Below are 20498 nucleotides of genomic sequence, written 5' to 3'. Positions count from 1 at the left end.
CTGAACCAGGAGGCGCGGACGCAGACGCCCACATGGACAGTGAGGATAATCCAATAGTTCATCTCAACTTTGTTGAGGCTTACTAAAAACTTTTTCCTAAACCCGCTGTTAAGAAAAGCTTTAGTCATCAAACCCTTTACTAAGCGAAAACTTCTCCCTCAAACCCCATCGTAAGGCAAAAACTTCTACCAAAACTCTTTGTCAAGCTAAACCTTCTTAATTAAAAACTCTCGTGGAACGACCTCCCTTTCCTCGTTTTCCGTTTGTACCATATCTGAACCAATTTTGTACGCCACACGCGCATCTCGTCCTCAAAAGACTCATCAGTGACAATCAAATAAAAAAATTTAAAAAGGTTAAATAAAGTACGAAGTTGTAGAACATGTAGTACCACAAATCTCGAAAGGTTTTGCCAGAATACAGCTAATGTAAACAATTCCTGGGGTAGACAATCGAAACATTCAAAGTGTTGTAGTGTTGTAAATAGTTGATTTATAATTATTACAATATCAATGATTAATGCATGTCAAAACAGAAAGTCAAATATGATATTTGTTTTTTGTTGACCAATTTTACATAAATCAAGCCGTTAGATTATTACAGACTTGAGATAATAAGCACTCTTCATAACGTAATAGCGTCAACATTTGACGTGTTCCTTAACTTCATTCTATATGCACATGTCTGGAATTTTTGTTTTATGAATTGAACAGCTGGTAAGGCTCATGAAATAAGTTTAAAAGCAAAAACATAGGAGGAACTTCAATATGTTAAGTTGCAACTTTCAGATGTATTAAATTTTTTATGTCACGTTTGGGTTTCAAATGTTCGGCTTTGAGCGTTCCTGGTGAAGAAAAAGAAAAGCGCTTCGGATGCATGAAATTTATAAAGATATGTTTTCATTTGTTTTTTTGATATTTCAGTAGAGTCGCATCATCACACAACGAAATTTGCTGACAATTGTTTTGACTGTTTGTCAGATGGCATAAAGATATAACGCTAATACGGGTTCTAAGACTGGCAATCTCTAACAATTAACAACACTTGTTGATGGAAATAATAGAAAATAGAAAACTTTCGTTTAATTCTAAGAAAAATGCATGATCTTTTGTTCATGAGCAATGATAAGATCTCTGGTAACATCAAAACCACAAGGACCATGCCTAAAACTCGAGTTTTTGCAATTGTTACATTTAAGACTTAATATACCGTCTCGAAGTAATATAAAACTTGGAGATGTCGTATGAAGGCAAATAAGATAACTATACAACAGATTCAAAATGACGTGGATTTATTTAGAAACTATAGGTAACCATACGGCTTTCAACAATGAGCTTAACTTAAACCGTATATTCAGTTTAAAGGGTCCCGACAAGACGAAATTTTGAAAAATTTAAGAATGCATAAGATATAAATTGATCTTATTACGACTAAAAGCTAAGGCATCTAGCAATAAGAAGATTACACATAACTCGAAGTTTATAATTCATTTGATGACAAACTAGTAGTATAAAATACAAATATAATTACTAAAAGGAATACACATATATATTACTTAATAATTCATTTGATATCATAAAAGAAAATACAAATATGATTACGAAGAATGTAAGATAAAACATCTACTTTATAATGCAGTTGATAACACTGAGAAAGTACAAATAAAATCAATACGAATGTTACACAAAACATTCACTTTATACTCCATATGATGACATAGGGGGAAAAATATAATTACAACAGTTCATTTAAAAATTGTAAGCTTGCACTTGCTATCCTTTAATTTTTCACTGTGTTCTACGGCTCCTGGAACATAAAGTTTAAAAATGACAGAAAGAGAAATGCTTCCAATTGTCTTTCAAGTCTAAATTAGTTTAATTATGAATGTTTACCTGTATTACATAACGAGATGTTTGAGTTTTTAGCATGAAGCAAGTGTACATGTAGAAGAATACTGGTTAGAACCAATATTTATTTTCTGTAACCAATCATTGTTTTCAATTCATATATGATATTTGCTAATTCATTAAACCATTTGACTTTGTATTTCGTCATAATCGACATGCACAACACTAGTGTCGTTTCCCTGGCAATATAAATACAACTTTTATACGCATTTGAAATACAGAAAAAGCTGAATTGGACGAGAGTTTAGTTGCAATATAATAATTTTGTCAATATGGTCCATATTCTTGCCCCGACTTATTTCAGTGTACTTATAATTATAAAAAAAAAGATTTGAATAGCCCTCGTAATAATATTTTAAAATAGAAATAAAATAGAGTGGAATTTCCGTATAATTTGTATAACTATCATAGTTTCTTACACAATAACTTAAGGTCAAGGAACTGTAAATTGGTTATGGCACATATTTTTGTTAACATTTTGCATACAACTTTGACTTTACCAAATTTAAAAGCTGATTGGTGATCAAAATTATCGAAAACACATATATAATGACGGCTTCATGTCCTAGCTTCACAACTGCAGACGTTTACCATAACGACACGCCCGGTATCGCACTTTTTGGAGTCCATGCGATTTTCTCAATTTTTGTTGGTTACCTTGTTATCGATTTATAAGATTTGAACATCGATAAACTACTGCTGTCTATGTTAACAGAACGAACGAGATATGATATAGTAATTATGTTGTCCCTTGAATTGTTAAATAAAAACATTCTTCAATCGTTTCAAGATTATGTTTTTTAATGATATAATAACTATTGTGCACAATAGAATGCAGGAATGAACGTTACTATGGTTGCAGAAACATGTCGAAATTTTAAATTCTACTTATAATTGTCGTTTGGCACAACAATTTGTGGCATTAAGTATGAGACACACACTTCCCACCAAACAATATTTTACTCACAGCAACATCTTTGTTTAAGACATATTTTTGGAAAATACATGTATCTATTTGGCACGGTTGTTGCTCATATCTTTTTTTTTTATTAATGCAATAAACTTAAAGACTTAAAGCAAGTTAATAAGAGGTAAGAAAATTTTCAACAGATGTATGTTCTGATAGCAGAAACTAATTACACCCTCTCTGGTAAGTTGACAAATAAATAAATAAGAGCGCGTTTTTAAATGTCCATTAAATAGTATGAAGATTAGGAGACCAACAAACAACATTTGTAATTTCTTTTTTTTTCTATTCTATTTACCTTTATAACAGCATAATAACAAAAAGTAAACAACCAACAACTATACCACAAATTTTCCTGAAAAAAAAAGGTTGGATAAGAAAACAAAGAAATGCAACATACATTTTGGGTCTTAATAGCATTTCTTCACTGTAAAGTTACAAATGAGTGTGAGTTATAAGGCCTTATTTGGTCCAAACATAAGTACAAATTGAAAAGTTACCATACATATTCTTAAATTTTTCTACACTAAGGTACAAGGTGTTCAGAAAATAAAAACCAATTTCACATTGAACAATAACCATGGCAAGAAACCATGACGAAATTTTTAAATTAAAAGTTAATTGTTTAAATGGTTTCCATTTTTTTCCCACCTTTTGAAGATAAACTGTGAAAGGTGGAAGATAACACTTGCAATAATGTATTATTTTTTTTCAACCTCTTAAGTGCTTTCTTAACACAAGGTAACATCGAGCTCAATCTACAACAATGAAAATAAATCATATGTGTATTTAAAAAAATCCTTTAAAAAACTTTTGTTTTTCTTTTAACATATGTCTTGACATTTTAATTTGTTTGCTGATAAGAAAATACATTTTACCCATCTGAGAGTGCTGTGCTTCCAGCTTTTGGGGCTGTTTCTGAAAGATATATAGTTAATGACATTATACATATATTTATTTTATATTTAAAAAGTCAATACAAGATAGAATGATTATCCGCTTTAAAATTGCAAACTTTTATTGTGTTATGTTTACTGCGTAGAAATAAAAGATGAAGGGAATACGAAATTAGATAACAATAAAAAAAACACCAAATACATATAGGGTTCATTACTTGGTTCCAACAAATAACAGGCGCCTTAACAATTTGTCAATCTCCTAAATACCGCAGCGAATCTAAATATTAACGGTATAGATTGAAAAGAGGCTATAAAAGTCTGTCATTAATAGCAAATTTCCCGTATGAAATCTAAAAACAAACCCATTAAGATATCACAAAAACAGCAACCTGACAATGTTCTCTGATCTAGAAATAGGGCATGAACATGTTGCAGAGTTATATAATGTATTCTCCTACATCTCTTAAGTCTTGGTTTGTGGAATATCGAACAAGAACAGAAAACAACGTTGAATACAAATCAGTCCTGAAAATCACTTAGCTCTTATATAACGGTATAGCTAATAACTTAAACACAAGTTCATGTTAATTGAATTGGCATTAACTGTCAAATTCCTGTTCACCGATTTGACTCAAATTCTCATATTTGATTTAACACGTACTAAAATGTATATCCAAATTATGAAAAATCTAAAATGAACAATTTACGATGCATGGGCTCGATTATATGTATCTGCATTTCGTGTGTATTTTAGCCTTGATGCCATCTTTTTACCAACGAGGTGACCTCAAACTGCCGACGAGCATATAACCCGATATAAACATAAATATAGATACACATATATAGCAAACACGTGCAATTGGATTTTTCTAGGTCTGTTTGATTCCATATTATAGGTTCATGAAATATGTTAATCATCGTTTTTACCTGTATAAGAATGAGTCTTTGTTAAGCGAATCAGTCAACCAAATGGTTTTACACTTGTTTCACTTTCAATGTTCTTTTAATAACTGAATATGCATAATTTATGCGTAACCCATCTCTAGCTAAGGGGTTAAATTGAAGGTAAAATGAATACAGATTCAATGACGTCGAATTTTTCATTTCTAGGTGAATAATTCATCAGCAATGTTTCTTATAAAAATAAGGAGATTTGGTATGATTGCCAATGAGACAACTATCCACCAGAGTTCAAATGAAGAGGATGTAAGCAATTATAGATAACCATACGGTCTTCAACAATGAGAAAAACCAATACCATATGGTCGGCTATAAAAGGCCCCGACATGACCTAAGTAGTGCAGTCGAAAAATTCTAATAAAAGTTGTAGTTGACTGGCCCGAGTTATTTATTTATAGACAATAAATTAAAATAAAAAATCGCTCCTGCTCTATCTCAAAAATATTTTATTAGCTCCGACTAAAACAATGGACAATTCTATGTTGAGGAGATTTATACTTCAGTGTGTCAGGTTCAGACATATTAAATTTTCACCTTATAAAACTAAACAAAATCACTACTTTACCTAAAAAAATACATCACCGAAGTTATTTAAAAACATAACATTTCATCCGCCTACTTTATATTTCCTGCATAAGATATAAATAAATAAAATTAGAAAGTATATGAACAATAGCTTATTTTGACAAATTGGAACCAAACTGGCTGCTCAAAGCGAATTATCATTTCACTATTTCACTTTCAATAATAATTGAACAAAAACAAATCATTTTTTTTATATCTCGTAGCTAATGCCCCTTTAATAGCGTACAATACAGTTTCACAAAATAATCGCAGTTTTACCAATTAAGCATGTTAAGCTCAAAGAACTTTACCTGTTGGTATGAAACTATGCATTCATTTAAACTTCTTTGTTTTATTCTGTTTAAAGTAATAAGCAAACACTTCCGCAATAAATCGAGAGTACTGTAGAAGAGATTTTGACCTTGCCATTTGGTTTTAGACTTGCATAAAGGGCATATGATTACCTCTATTTCACTATAATTTAATTTTGGATGTAACGCGTCTTCTGATTGACTGACGTTGTTTTGTTTATCAGCTCATAGACATAATTTTGTTATGTGACCGTGACGTCATCAAATTTTTTTCATGGTTTACTCCGGTTTAAAATGGAATTTAGAATTAAATTATAAGAAATGACTGTAATATTTTTTCTGTCTATTCGAAGTAACATAAAAAATGTGGTGCACACTTTACTACGCGGGTTATTCAGTATGCACCTTATTTTTGATGTTATTTCTTCATAGACAGAAAAAATATTACAGTCATTCCTTAAACATTTTCTATCTAGGGTGAGTACATATTGTCAATTTGCTGTCCCATTGACAATTGTCTTACATTTCCAGTTCATAAATAGAGGATGTAGTCTAATTGTCAAAACGTTTACATTTATATAACATAAACAACTGAAAATCAAAATATAGAAAGTATAAGAACAAAGTAACTTACGTTAGTTCTAAGCAGTTATGGTCTAAAAAAATGTATTCACAAAAACGAAGTAACTTACCACATGTGATACTTTCATACCCCGGAGGACATGAACACACAGCATTGTTTGCAGAATTAATTTCAGTACAGTTTCCACCATTTTTGCATGGATTAGGGTCGCATGCTAAATAAGTATAATAAACCGATCAATTAACTCATTATAAATGTTCAAATTTCCTTTTATTAGTCAATTACTCATTAGTAAAGATAGTATCATGGCAATCAGAATCAAAATCAGCATACTTTTTTTCACATTCAAAATAAATTGAATAATGATAAACTATCTACCATTTTAAAATTTTTTTAAATAAAAGACAAATTGAAAGAGTTCGTCCTGTTTTTTTTGCATATAAACGAACAGCCTACTTAAATAAAAGTTTCTTGTCTTAGGGAGGGATAAATCATACTTTGTAAAACATCATTCTGATTCATTCAAACAAAAAATTCTCTGAAACTGACATAACATGGGAACCAACTGTGCTCCTTTTCTTGCTAACTTGTTCCTTTATTCATATGAGGCCGATCTCATACAGAAACTTCTTAGGAAGAAAGAAAAGAATTTACAAGTTTCCTTTAATTTCACTTTCCGCTATATAAATGATGTTCTCTCACTAAGTAATTCAGAATTTGGTGACTATGTTGAACGCATCTATCCCATCGAACTTGAGATAAAGGATACAACAGATACAGTCAAATCTGCCTCATATCTTGACTAACATCGAGAAATTGGCAATGATGGTCGGTGAAAACAAAACTTTACGACAAAACAGATGATTTCAGCTTCCCAATTGTGAACTTTCCATTTATATGTAGCAACATTCCAGCAGCGCCTGCATACGAAGTATACATCTCCCAGTTGATATGATATTCCATGGCATGTATTTCCTGTCATGATTTCCTTGTGAGAGGGTTGCTGCTCACTAGGAAGCTATCAAACAAAGATTTCCAAGTGGTGAAGTTGAAATCGTTCGTTCGTTAATTTAATGGACTCAATCACGAGTTGGTTAACCGCTATGGAATATCCGTTTCACAGATGACATAGGATATGTTCCAATTGTCGAAACTACTATCCTTGTCCCTTTTTCCGAATTTGAACTACCGAATTAGACTTAAAACCGGGTTTGTACTAACATGAGCAACTTGACGGGTGTCACATTTGAAGCTCCACAGAATGGCTTACCCTTCCAAAGAAACCTAAGATCACCCCCAGTGTTTGGTTGGGTTCGTGTTGCTCAGTTTTTGGTTTTCTATTTTGTGTTTTGTTTACTGCTGTTTGTCTGTTTGTCTTTTTCGTTTTTAGCCATTGCGTTGTCAGTTTATTTTCGACTTATGAGTTTGAATGACCCTTTGGTATCCTTTGCCTCTCTTTTCGTATAACTATACAGGTAAATGATATTGTAGCTCTTGTTTTTATAAATCATGCATATGCATGTGTACATTGAAATGAATTGTATTTAGTAACATGTTGTTAGCGCCAGTATATTACAATCTTTCAATCAGTCAAATATTATCTTCATAATCGTCAAACCTTGAAAAAATCAGAATATAAAATAAAGTTTCTCATTTAGACAGCCAATGCAGGTTACAGGGTAACTGTTTCTAGACACAGCTATGGGAAAAGGGTCAAACTCCAGTTAAATTTTTAAAAACAAGTTACTGGTTACTATCCAACTATTAAAGAAGGAAACCTATTGTACCTTTGAATTAAAGGGATTACCGTAATCATTGTACTTGACCAAGGCATTATCTATATTTTTTAGACACTTTAACTTGGGAGATAACGTGGAAGAAAAGGTAAATTAGATTAAAAAGTTCAATACGGAGATTATTCAGACCATGTTCACTTCAGTTTTAATCTAGCTATATAGAGTCTGTATAATTTCTGGCTTTTGTTCTTAATTCTAAGAATATAATATTTCTTAGCGTTGAAGCGCATGCTCCAGTCTTTGTTCCCTTTTTCTAGGCTTATTAGATATTGTTGTTATAATATGTGATCGTGTTGTGTTTGATGTTTCTGTACTGCAGACAATCATCTAGAAACTGTCTTAATTTCGATTTAACTGCGTCTGGTAGGTCGTTGTTGTGAGAGAGGAACAGAAGGGGTCCTAGTACGGTTCCTTGTACAGGGATAAAAACTCCTCCGCCTAGTGTACCACAGTGTTATCTGAAAGCTGTGTAGTTTTCCAGGAACACTTCACTGGATATGATTGCATCTTTTGTAGGGCTTTTGCTTGGTATTTCCCTTTTAGTCAAGATTATGTGCCACAGATGATGTCTGGTTATTTACTACAGCTACAAAAAGAGTCTTGTGTTTGGTGCTTCTATAATTTAGTGTCAGTATTCTCAAATTCTGTTCTGTTTGTAAATTGAATACATTACTGCCGTTGGTTCTGTTTTTTGTTATCCCCAAGGGTGACTGGGGAATAGAAGTATGGTCACCATTGGTCTTCTTCCGACCGGCGGTAAAACCCTCGTCAAAGTGGGGCGTCCGTTTGGCTGTGCGGGATGTACAAATTTGCAGCCACGTCCGGTCAGAATGGGGAGGTTAAATCCGATGCCTCGTGTAAAGAGAGTGCCACGCTCTTTGCACGTTAAGAACCATTGCAACAACTCTTTGAGGGGTCCGTAGGTGACCTGTTGCAACGCTAAATTTCTGTCCCTATCCAATATACCCTCATTTCCCGTGGCAGTCTAAATTTCTCCGACTTTAATCCCTTAATCTATTACAGAACCTACCTATTGTATTTTTTGTGAACTTGTTCTCGTCCTGAATATGCATAATAATTTGCCACTGGACGTTAAGCAACCAACAATCAATCAATCAATCTGTTTTTTGTTCTTATTGCATTTTGATGTATTATTGTTAATGAAGTTTTTTCTCTTTGAACTACTGGTTTTAGTGGACCTAAGGAGTTCGATATGATTGATTCGATTGTACTGTTGTTAATGGATTAAAATTATAGTAAAATGTGTCCAACGCATAGCTGTGGAAGGTGATGATTGAGACATTGATGCTTTTAAAGTATCCCACCATTGTGTTATTGTGCTATGGTCATTTTTTGTATTTTTGTATTTCATTTTTGCGTATGTGCTTTTTCTATATGCCATTTTGTTGTTGTTTTTCTTTGTTGGCATACTTGTTTGTTTTTATAGTGATTAAGATTATAACACAATGTTGACTGCTGTACCCCTATTTTTGACATTTTTACCTTTTCTATCTGTTTGTTTTGTTCACACATTGTTGTCAATAAAATGGAATTTTATGCGACAGTCATACAAGTGAGAGGTTTAGCTAGCTTTAAAACCAGGTTGAATCCACGATTTTCTACAAAAGGAAATGTTTCTGCCAAGTCAGGAATATGACAATTGTTTTCCATTTGTTTGATGTGTTAGAGCTTTTGATTTTGCCTATTGTCAAGGGACATTCCGTTTTACCTTTTCATTGGAGTTCGATATTATTGTTGTTTAACTTTTTACATTTGAATCATAGCCAGTGTCATTTGATCTTTGTAGTAGATCGTAGAATGTGGAACATAGTTCTATGCATGTGTGTGCTAGATGTTGCAGTCATCGCAGCATATGCCTTCGCAGTTCCATGTAACCGAATGTATGCATAAAATAAGTATATGCTTTGCTGTTTTGTCTTTGGTCCAGAGTTTAGGTTTATATCCCTTATTTTCTTTTTTTCCCTCGAGATCTGAAAAAAATGATGGCACTACTTTGCGCATGCGCTCTCTCTCCATTCATTTAAAGTATGAATTGTTAATTGTTTGGTCGGCATCTATGAAAAGTGCTTATATTTCCTCTTTTTCAACTTTAAAATTCAGTACTTTTAGTACCTCATGATGGATGGTTTTGCGCAATGAAACAAACACTTTATCAATTCATTCCATACATCCGAAGAGCTTTTGTGAATTAACCGTCATCAGGAACGCTTAAATCCAAATTTTGAAAGCAAATGATGTATAAAAACCGAAACAGTTGAAAGCCTTAATAACCAAAAAGGACCAGAAAATAAAAGTCAAGTCCATCTAATGTCAACTTTGCCTGAGGGAGTTGACACCTTAGTTTTCTTAATAATTTTAAATTTATAAATAATTTTAGAGAGGATTGTGATAAGTCATGTCGATACAGAAATACTGACTACTTAGCTGATGAGGACCTCGGGGCCTGTAGTTAGTAGTCAATGCCTAAGTACTGACATGACTTTTAAGCATTTTTTAAAAATTAAATTCCAACTCCCAAAGTCACAGTTGACTTAACCTGAATTTAGCTATGTTTAGGTCCCTTTTCCTCATACAGTTCCTCACGCGTTTAGGTCTTATCAGGGTAATCGTAATCTGTAATCGTAATCGATTGTAATTTTTTACATTTTTTAAAGTAATCGACAGTAATCTGTAATCGACAACATTTTCGATTACATGTAATCGTAATTTAATCGATTACATCAAACATTGTGATGAAATCATCGATTACTTTTCGATATCATTTCGATTAATTAAGTAAATAGTTTGATGAAATATAACCTAGTTTAAATGAAAATATACAACTGCATTTATGCATACTCTATGTATAAATATGACTTGGGAGTTCTATTAAATGTTTTATTCAGAACTGTAGTCTCAAACAGCATTATGTTCAACCAGATCTAACATATTTTACTGTATTTCTACCTTTTTAAAACAATTTAAATAACTTTCAATGTTTGTCAATACATTAAGACTTTTATATAGATAAACAATTGATTGATCATAATACTACGATATATAGATAAAGAAAGGATACAAAATTCATATTGACAATGAGCAAATGCATTGAAATTCTTGTTCAGTAATAGATACATGTATCCAATTTTGACACTAAAAATATGTATTGTTTATAATTTTAAATAGAGAGGAAAGAATTCTTAACTGCGATATTGTATTGACTAATCAGGGCCCGTATGCACAAACCCACTTAAGTTAAGATTTTCCTTAGTAAACACTTAAGTTAAGGAATCTCTGTCCTTTTTACCTAAGTGGTACCTAAGAGATTATCTTGCATTCTCGTCAGTGTGTATACCGAAACGTACTCACAGTTTTTACACGCATGGAATTCATGCAATTATTTTTCTTTTGATTTGTTCTTGCCTGCTTACACAAAGAACATCAAATGTTAGATTGATAAAATACTTCTGCTATCGATTGTAACTATGAGTGCAAAACTGTATGAAGGAAGGAAGCGATGAGAATCTTAAGGCATGCAAAATCCTGTTTTCTTGGGGGACATCGGTTTAATTTTCAATTATATTGGGGTTTTTTTCTACATATATTGGGCAAATTTCCCCTGAATTTGTGCCACTAACTTGGACAAAATCAAAACGTTTAAAATCTAATCCGTGGAATTCGAAGTCTATATATATGAAATATAATTCATGATACTTAACCCGTATTCAATAATGTTTTGTATATGCTTATATATTCAGTGATATATTGCTATTAACGAAAATATTGCTCATTTTGCACAGAAGGAAGACTTTAACCTAAATAAAATATTGTGTATCTGAAAGAAATTTATGTTATAACTTCCAATAAAATGTTGGTTTTGGTTAAGAAAGTCCTTTCTAAAACCTAGCATGAATGCATTCAGTTTTGAGCCATCTTTTGGATTGATAACTGTCAAGCGAAGTATTCGGAAATACGCAAAGATATTGATAATACCTTACAGTTAACATATGAATCTAATAATGCGTGTTTTAGTAAAAGATTGAAGAACTTTTGAAAAATGTCATGGAAAATGATCATACCCCCCCTTTTTATTGTTGTAAAATGGAAGTGATAAAAAAGTTTATTTTAAATCGAAATAAAACAAAAATCTGTATCATGTATTGTTAGAGTTAAAAAAATATACTGTTGTCTCTAGAAAATAAATATATTGCCCTTCCATCGAGCATCACCCACGAAAGATGAATGGTCTGTGCCTTAGAGATGGAACAAATCTATTTAATAAATATGTTGACGTAGATTTTTTTTTTAATTAAGATTTAACTAGCATATACCATTATTAGGCTGGATGGTTTGCTACAAGGTAATGTAGGGTTTCCATTCAGCGACTCCTCGTGTGATTGAATTTTGTTTGCTGTAAAGAATAAATTGCAAGTGGATAACTCGGAATCTTTTGATATTTTACATTTATCACGCCATGCATAAGTTGTCCCACTTCTTTTGGATCCCTTACGAATCTCTCTTTGATATTTTACATTTATCACGCCATGCATAAGTTGTCCCACTTCTTTTGGATCTCTTAAGAATCTTTCTTTTGATATTTTACATTTATCACGCCATGCATAAGCTGTCCCATTTCTTTTGGATCTCTTACGAATCTCTCTTTTGATATTTTACATGTATCACGCCATGCATAAGTTGTCCCACTTCTTTTGGATCTCTTAAGAATCTCTTTTTTGATATTTTACATTTATCACGCCATGCAAAGGTTGTCCCACTTCTTTTGAATCTGTTAGGAATCTCTCCTCATGGATTCTTTTCTTCTTATTATATTGTTATATATTTGTTATTTTTTCCTTCTCCTAAGGGTGAGTGGCGACTAGAAATATGGTAGCTTTGGTCTATTTTCGACCGACAGTAAAACCCTTGCCAAAACGGGACTGCGTTCGTTTGGCTGTGCGAGATGTATAAGTACGCAACAACGTCGGTCAGAATGGGGATTAAATCCAATGCCTCGTGTAGAGAGAGTGCCACACACAGCACGTTTAAAACACCTACAGCAACTCTTTGGGGTCCGTATGTGAGCTGTTGCGAGGGAGAATGTCTGTCCCTATCCAATATACCTTCATTTTCCAGTGGTAGTTCAAATTTCCGGAAAGCGACTATTACAAGATCCACTTATTTTATCTATTGGTAATTTGTTCTCGTCCTGAACATGCATGCCATATTTGCCACTGGACTTTAAGCAAACATCGACAAATCAATCAATTTCCTTCCAATCCCCTTTTATCTCTCCTTTAGTAGGGGGGAGTTTTGCATTATCAATATCTTTTTCTTCCCACGCTCGACCACCAAAACAAACTTTTCTCTTATACGCCAATTTGGTTGGTTATTTTAGTTGGTTACGTATTTGTTAGCTGTTTCACACAAACATCAATTTAACCCCAGTTCTTTATACAATTATATGTATTGTTCAATCAATGTAAATAATCAAAACAAATTTTGCACGGATGAGTACATGCAATGAGGTAACATATAGCATACGACAATTAGGAAAAGGTTCGGATTTAAGTATTCCTTAGTTAAGTGATGACTTAAGTAATTTTATGCATACGACTTCAGAAATTTACTTAACTAAGGGAATTTTTAGTGAATTCTAAGTTTAAGGAACACTTACGTTAAGATGTGTTATGCATACGGACCCAGATGATCAAAGAAATATAATCAATGCTGACTTTGTTTTGATTTCAATTATGTCTCATTAAGTGTGAGATTTACATTATATTACCCTAGGTTATGAATTTTAATCCATTGGCAGTTTTAATAACTTGTAATTAAGGAGATTATTAAAACAAAATGATAATTTTATGCTTGTAATTATAAATCTTAAATTTCCATCTTTAAAATTAGCAAGTTATTCTACTTTTTTGTATCTTTTTTCAGAGGAAACGTCCAACATTGTAATGAATCATATTCAAATATACCTGTTAATAAAGAGTACAGACAATGCAGTCAGTATGACAGCAAACAAAATGCAAAACATAGAACGAATGAAATAAAATATAAAGAAGTGATTGATGCAATGGTCCATGTCGACGTCATTGAAAGAAATGTATCACCACTCACCCATGTTGATGAAAACCAAAATTTCAAAATTTTTTTGAATATTTCGGATCCACGGTAAGAGCTTCCGTCTAAAAACACAACTGTCGACATAACATTAGAAAACAGTGCTTTATATGCTGTTTTTTGTAAAGTTCTAAATCAACTTTCTTTATAATTTTGTATCATGTAATTGACAGTAATCGAAAAGTAATGAAAATAATTTTGATAAAGTAATCGATTGTAATCGATTACAAACGAAAATCAAAAATCCTTCAAAAATAATCGATTACATTTGTCAGTGCCCATCCCTGGGTCTTATACATTATAGGCTTTCAAGTGTTGGATTTGAGCGTTCCTGATCGAAGTAAATCCTTAAATACGACAGTGACAACGAGAGACTATTATATTTTGTTTAAGTATCACCAGGATATGCTTACCCTGTCGACGTACCCTTTGAGTGCATGTGATTCCCACAGTCTGATTTAGTTAAAATGATTCTTCTCTTCTTTATAGATTTACAAGATTTGAACATCGGTAAACTACAGTCGCCTTTATTTATTTGAAGTCTTGAAACATTGCTCTGTAAAATCTATCGTAAAGACTGTTTACCACACATGCAACTTAATTTGCAAACATTTTATTTTGGAATAATTTGCAATAATAAAATATTTTTTTGAAGAGATACTTTATTTAGTTTTCATTCGCAACAGATGAATAAGCCGTTGGAAATAATGAAAATATGTTTAATTTTCTGGAAACTTTTTTTCTTATTAATCAAAATTAAAGTTTCACGAGAATCGGAAAGATATACTTTCAAAATACCATATACAAAAAACAAAAACGTTACTAAAACAAGAAAATGTAGTTTATTAATTTATCATTTTTACAAATGCTTAACACTCAAAGTAAACACGCTTTTACTTTGAAGTGAATGTTTAGTGCGAAATATGTGGTGAACGCCCGTTAACCTCTGACTAACTGAACACAAAGAAAAAAATAAAATAACAAAAATACCGAACTCCAATTCAAAACGGAAAGTCTCAAATGACAAAATCAAAAGTTCAAACACATCAAACGAATGGAAAACTACTGTCATAGTCCTGACTTGGTACAGGCATTTCCTCATGTAGAAAATGGTGGACTAAACCTGGTTTTATAGCTATCTAAACCTAGAAAACGCAGGTTATTCAAGTAGACTTTAGAAATTTTCAATTTGACCGCGTAAACGTTATTATAGTTTACTAGGAAACGGGAAATCGGGGAAAACAAAAATTGTAAATTATGATTGGCATAACTGCAGTAATTTAATTGAAAATATGAAGTCAAGTTATAAACGTTGTTGTAAAGTTAAATGCTCTTTTCTGAAAAATTTTCAATGTTCCTTTTTCCTAAACAATATGTCAATCACCCTAAGTATAGACAAATTACGAATTGATTTAAAGTGTATACTCACGATCCCATTGTCCATTTACTCCATAAATGATGTGTGCCACACTGACAAAGATTATTGTAAAACACAAGGCTGCATTGACACTTTTCATTTTGATTTTCTTTCTGAAGTTTTAACCTTTACTTAAAAGGATGTTAGCTCGACTATGTTAATATCTTACTTGGTCTGTTTTTATATGTTTACTTGGAGTCCAGGTTGGGCAAATCGCAAACAAACAATATGAAGACCCATTTCATTAGCTGAAAGATACACGAAGGTGGTAACGTCGTCATTTTTTGGTAGTGCAATAGTGATTTTATAATGATTTGGGGCGGTGAGACGTTCAATTATTTTTTAATATTTCGAAATAAAAATTGCCACTTTTGCAAATTGATGTTATATTTATTACAAATTAGTTTCATGGTTTAGTTCACTTGTGTAAATGTTTGGTTTATGTTTGTCGTGGTTTATTTCTGTAATTCATATATCAAATAGGAAATAGAATAAGTTAGCAAAATAAAAAAGAGCGTGATACAAATATTCCAATAATTTGAAGTTAAAAATGTTGTTAGAAATACATGTATAAAACGGTGACAGGGCAAATGAATTCAGCTTTACTGTTTTTAAGTATTTTTTGACTTGGGAAATGCCAAAAACCCTTTGGAGTTAGATTGAACAATATTATTAATTTTTATTTAAGGAAGGAGTTCATCTGTCAATATTTTGAGCTGCAAAAATGTACATTTCTTTTCAATTCTGGGAACAATGGGAAAATAAGAAGATGTGGTATGATAGCCAATGATTTAATTATCCACCAGATAAAAAATGAAGTAGATGTTAGCAAACATAGGTTAACTGTTAGGAACAAAAGATATCGACATGACAAAATGTAAAACCGTTTCAACTAGCAAAACCAACGACAAGACTTGTGACGTACAACAGCATGATCGTGACGTACAACAGCATGATCACATCTTCATTACTAAAAAAGAAAATAGGAAATGTCCAGTAGATGCTAAAAATATCATACAGAAGTTTGTGCGAAGAATATTTTTAGCCAGCAAATGATGATTTAACATTATCCACCAAACTTCTCTTCGAAATGTGTTAACAAAAGGGCCGACGAACTTTAAGCCTCAAATATCAATAGGAAACACAACTTTAACATGTTTAAAATATAATGGACTCATTTGAGAATTGTGCCAGGAAATAGGCTAAACTCGAGGAAGAATACGTGGATACTCTTTCTGAATGGATAAAGGCTGAGAGGTCGATAATATGAATTAGAACTACAAGACTGAATGGTTCTATGAACACTCATCCTATATCTATCTTCAAAAACCCAAACGTTGCTAAACGCCTGTCATACATCTATGACAAATATTGTGTTGTCTCAAATTGTTTTGTGTGTAAATCACGTTACATAAACTGCATGAATACGGAAGTAGGCATTGACAAATAAATTGAAAACTCAACATATACGTCCACGGCTCATACCAAAGAGGAAATCCAGAACAAGAAAATGTCTGTCGTACGTCCCCTTGGAATTTCAAATAACGATAAAGAACTTGATCTGCCTTCACTGTACTGGATACAAAAATAACAAAAGTTTCCTTACAAACAACGTTATATTGATTGATCTGCGCTCTATGAAATCACTTTCCAAACTATTAAAATTACGACTATCATCAGTCAAAGCCTGGCTTCTGAATAACAGCGAAACTACATACTCTATGGGCGATATGGGTACTAAAAATTCGAAAGATCTGTTAGAGTATGAATCATCTAAATATCTTTCATTTTGCAATAGTATAAAAGCATTTTAACTTCTCTAATCTTTACACAAATATTTCTCATTTTAAACTGAAGGACAAATTGAAAGAACTTGTTTCATAAAAAATACACTCTGATTCAAAAAAAGTTCTCTGAAACTGACTACAGACACTTGATTTTATTTTTGACATTATGTTTGTTACGTTTGGACAACGCGTTTTTAAAAAACAATCAGCATTTCTATAGGAGCCTTTTGTGCTCCTCACTTTACTGAATTGTTCCGTTATTCATATGAGACAAACTTCATACAGTAGCTTCTCCGAAAGAATGAAAAGAAGCAAGCAATATCTTTTAATATCTTTTAACTTCACGTTCCGCAAAATAGTTAAAACTTTAGTGACTATGTAGATACGGTGGAGTTTGCCTAATTATATCTTTAAAATGACAATGAAAGTCTGTTAAGAACAAAGCATTACGACAAAAATTATGATTTTAGCTTCCTAATTGTGATTTTTCCATTTCTATGTAGCAACATTCCAGCAGCGCCTGAATAGGAAGTATATTAATCCCAGTTGATACGTTATATAGGGCCTGCGTTTCCGATCATGATTTCCATGATAGAAGGTTGCTGCTGTTTGACTATCGTTAGCGTCAACTTGATTTAATTTTTAAAGTGATTCGTTTGATTTCGTCTGAGGTCTCAAGTATAAAGCCGTTACCGTCATAATTGAATAAAATATTCCCTGATTTGTCAAAGAAATTTGTGTAATTATGAAGACGATTTAGGCAACATCCTTAATATGAATCAGATGGTTCTATTAGCAACACGGCGGTTCTCACTAGAGGAGCGAGAACTGTTGACTGTACGACGCACCTGAGTTCACCCGAAGTTTTTGTAGAATTTGGTTTGCATTTTCGTCGTTTTTCGTTTTGGCCATGGTGAAGTCTATTTTTTCTTCGACTTTTGATTTTAATTGCTCCGTTTGTATTTTTCGCCTATTGTTTTATAAATAAAAGTAGCATTATACATATGCATGTATTACATTCAAAACTAATTCGAAAATTTAAAGTACGGACCACCCCTTTTTCGTTTCAATATTTTAAAGCAATCAGTGTACACGGATGTTTGTGAGCCCAATTTCAATTTCAATGCAGGTCAAACTTTTTTTTAAAAGATGAAAATATATTAATTCATCGTTGATTTTTATACTCTTTACTTGTATAGGTATTATAAAGTACATGCATATCAGTGCGAATCTCATCCAAACACATTACAAACCATCTGAAATGATTTATTTATGTCATTAGGAATGAATTATTATTTGTTACTAAAATGTTTATTTTTAAATCGGCAACTCACGATTTACTACAAGTATAACAAATCTGTGTTGGTTGGTGTATAATGTAAACACTGTCTTGATGTTTTCCGTTTTATTTTGTCACGACAGATGAAAATAACAAAATGTATGCATATTTGAAAGAATTTATTAATACATAGAACGCAATCTATTTGAAAAAGAGAATTTCTATTTTATTCTCTTATTTCAATGTTTTCTATTTGTGAGAACAAAATATTCCAACAAACATTTAACTGGCATGATTGTAACAAATATATTTGATGATGGTATCAAATAACACTACACAACAAAACAAGAAATAAACACGTTTTACTTTACATGTACAAGAAACGTAGAAATTTTTTGTTAACAAGTATTGGGGAAATTTCCCCATAAAGTTGATAACCAATCAGATATCAATAATTTGGGAAATTTCCCCAAAGAGATGATAACACAACAAATCAATAGAATGGGGAAATTTCCCTAAAACGATGTTAACGAAAAAGAAATCAATAGAATGATAAAATCTCCCCAAAATGATGAAAATTAAAAAGAAATCAATAGAATGGTAAAATTTCCCCAAAAAAGACGATAACCAACAAGAAGTCAATAGAATGGGGAAATCTCCCCAAAAAGATGATAACCAACAAGAAGTCAATAGAATGGGGAAATTTCCCCAAAAAGATGATAACGAAAACGAAATCACTAAAATGGGGAAATTTCCTTATAAAGTTGATAACCAAAATGAAATCAAATGTCTGGGGAAATTTCCCCAAAAAATTGATAACGAAAACAAAATCACTAAAATTTCATAACCGAAAATAATTCAATAGACTGGGGAAATTTCCCCAAAAGATGGGAACGATACCGAAATCAATAGAATGAGGAAATTTCCTGACACAGTTGATAACAAAAAAAAATATTTAGACTGTGGAAATTTCTTCACAAAGATTTTAACCAAATAGTTATCTATAGACTGGGGAATTATTCCCACAGAGATGATAACCAAAATAAGTTCACAGGCTTGAAGAAAATACTCATGCATTGAACAATGATTGCACATTCCGTTGTATACAACAGCGAGAAATATATCATCTAACAGATACTTTAAGAATAGAAAAGAGTCACTGTGGTGAAACATTTTCAGCAGCAGATAACACAATTGAAAGGAATCGTTGGCTGAGGAAACATTCACACTGACGAATTAAACAAAAAACATCAGAGATAGAGATGATACAGTTTACGAAATGGGCTAATTTTAATAGGCGACTAAACAGTAGGGTTTTTCTCATGTTGAAGGCCGTAAGGTTGCCGCTAATTGTTAAAACCCACTTAAAATGATCTTTGAGGAATAGTTGTCTCATTGACAATCATACCCGATACCCTTATTTATGAATAGCTATAAATTAACTCTTATGTTTTAATCTGTCGGGGCCTCGGTGGCATAGTGCTCCAAGTAGTCCAACTACTGTATCACTAGCCAGTCAACGCTGAGATTATGAATTCGAATTCTGCTCGTGCAAGGTGCGCTCGACTCCAATCTCAATTGACTAGGCCCATGATTGTCAGTTTTCCTTTCGAAGGTTCGTGGTTTTCTTCGGGCAATCCGGCTTCCTCCATCAATAAAAAATGACCGCCACGAAATAGAACAATAGTGTTGAAAGTGGCGTTAAACACCAACAAATCAATCAATCAATTTATTCTGGTGAATTTCCCAGCCCGTTTGAAAAAAATTACACCCTATGGGAGACCATGAAAAAAATTGACACATTTGAAGTGAGTTTATAATCTTGCAGATTGCGGTTTTAATTTCAACTGTTCAACATTTACAGCAAATGTTATAATTGAAACCATACAGATTAAATAGAAA

General features: G+C 32.4%; 1 long non-coding RNA gene across 1 annotated transcript; it reads right to left on the bottom strand.

Annotated features, from left to right (window-relative positions):
- Positions 1 to 1274: 1274 nt before the first annotated feature.
- LOC127715733 (uncharacterized) lies at positions 1275 to 15698 on the bottom strand. The gene is made up of 5 exons (XR_007988627.1): positions 15543 to 15698; positions 6301 to 6405; positions 3753 to 3792; positions 3173 to 3229; positions 1275 to 1806 (listed from the first exon to the last, which is right to left on the bottom strand). It is a non-coding gene; the product is annotated as an uncharacterized LOC127715733 (long non-coding RNA).
- Between the last annotated feature and the right edge of the window lie 4800 nt (positions 15699 to 20498).

The sequence above is a fragment of the Mytilus californianus genome, unplaced genomic scaffold (assembly GCF_021869535.1).
Source record: "Mytilus californianus isolate M0D057914Y unplaced genomic scaffold, xbMytCali1.0.p SCAF_9, whole genome shotgun sequence".
Classification (NCBI taxonomy): Eukaryota; Metazoa; Mollusca; class Bivalvia; order Mytilida; family Mytilidae; genus Mytilus; species Mytilus californianus.
Note: the sequence above shows the minus strand (reverse complement) of the source record. Positions and strands in the feature narration are given on the sequence as shown.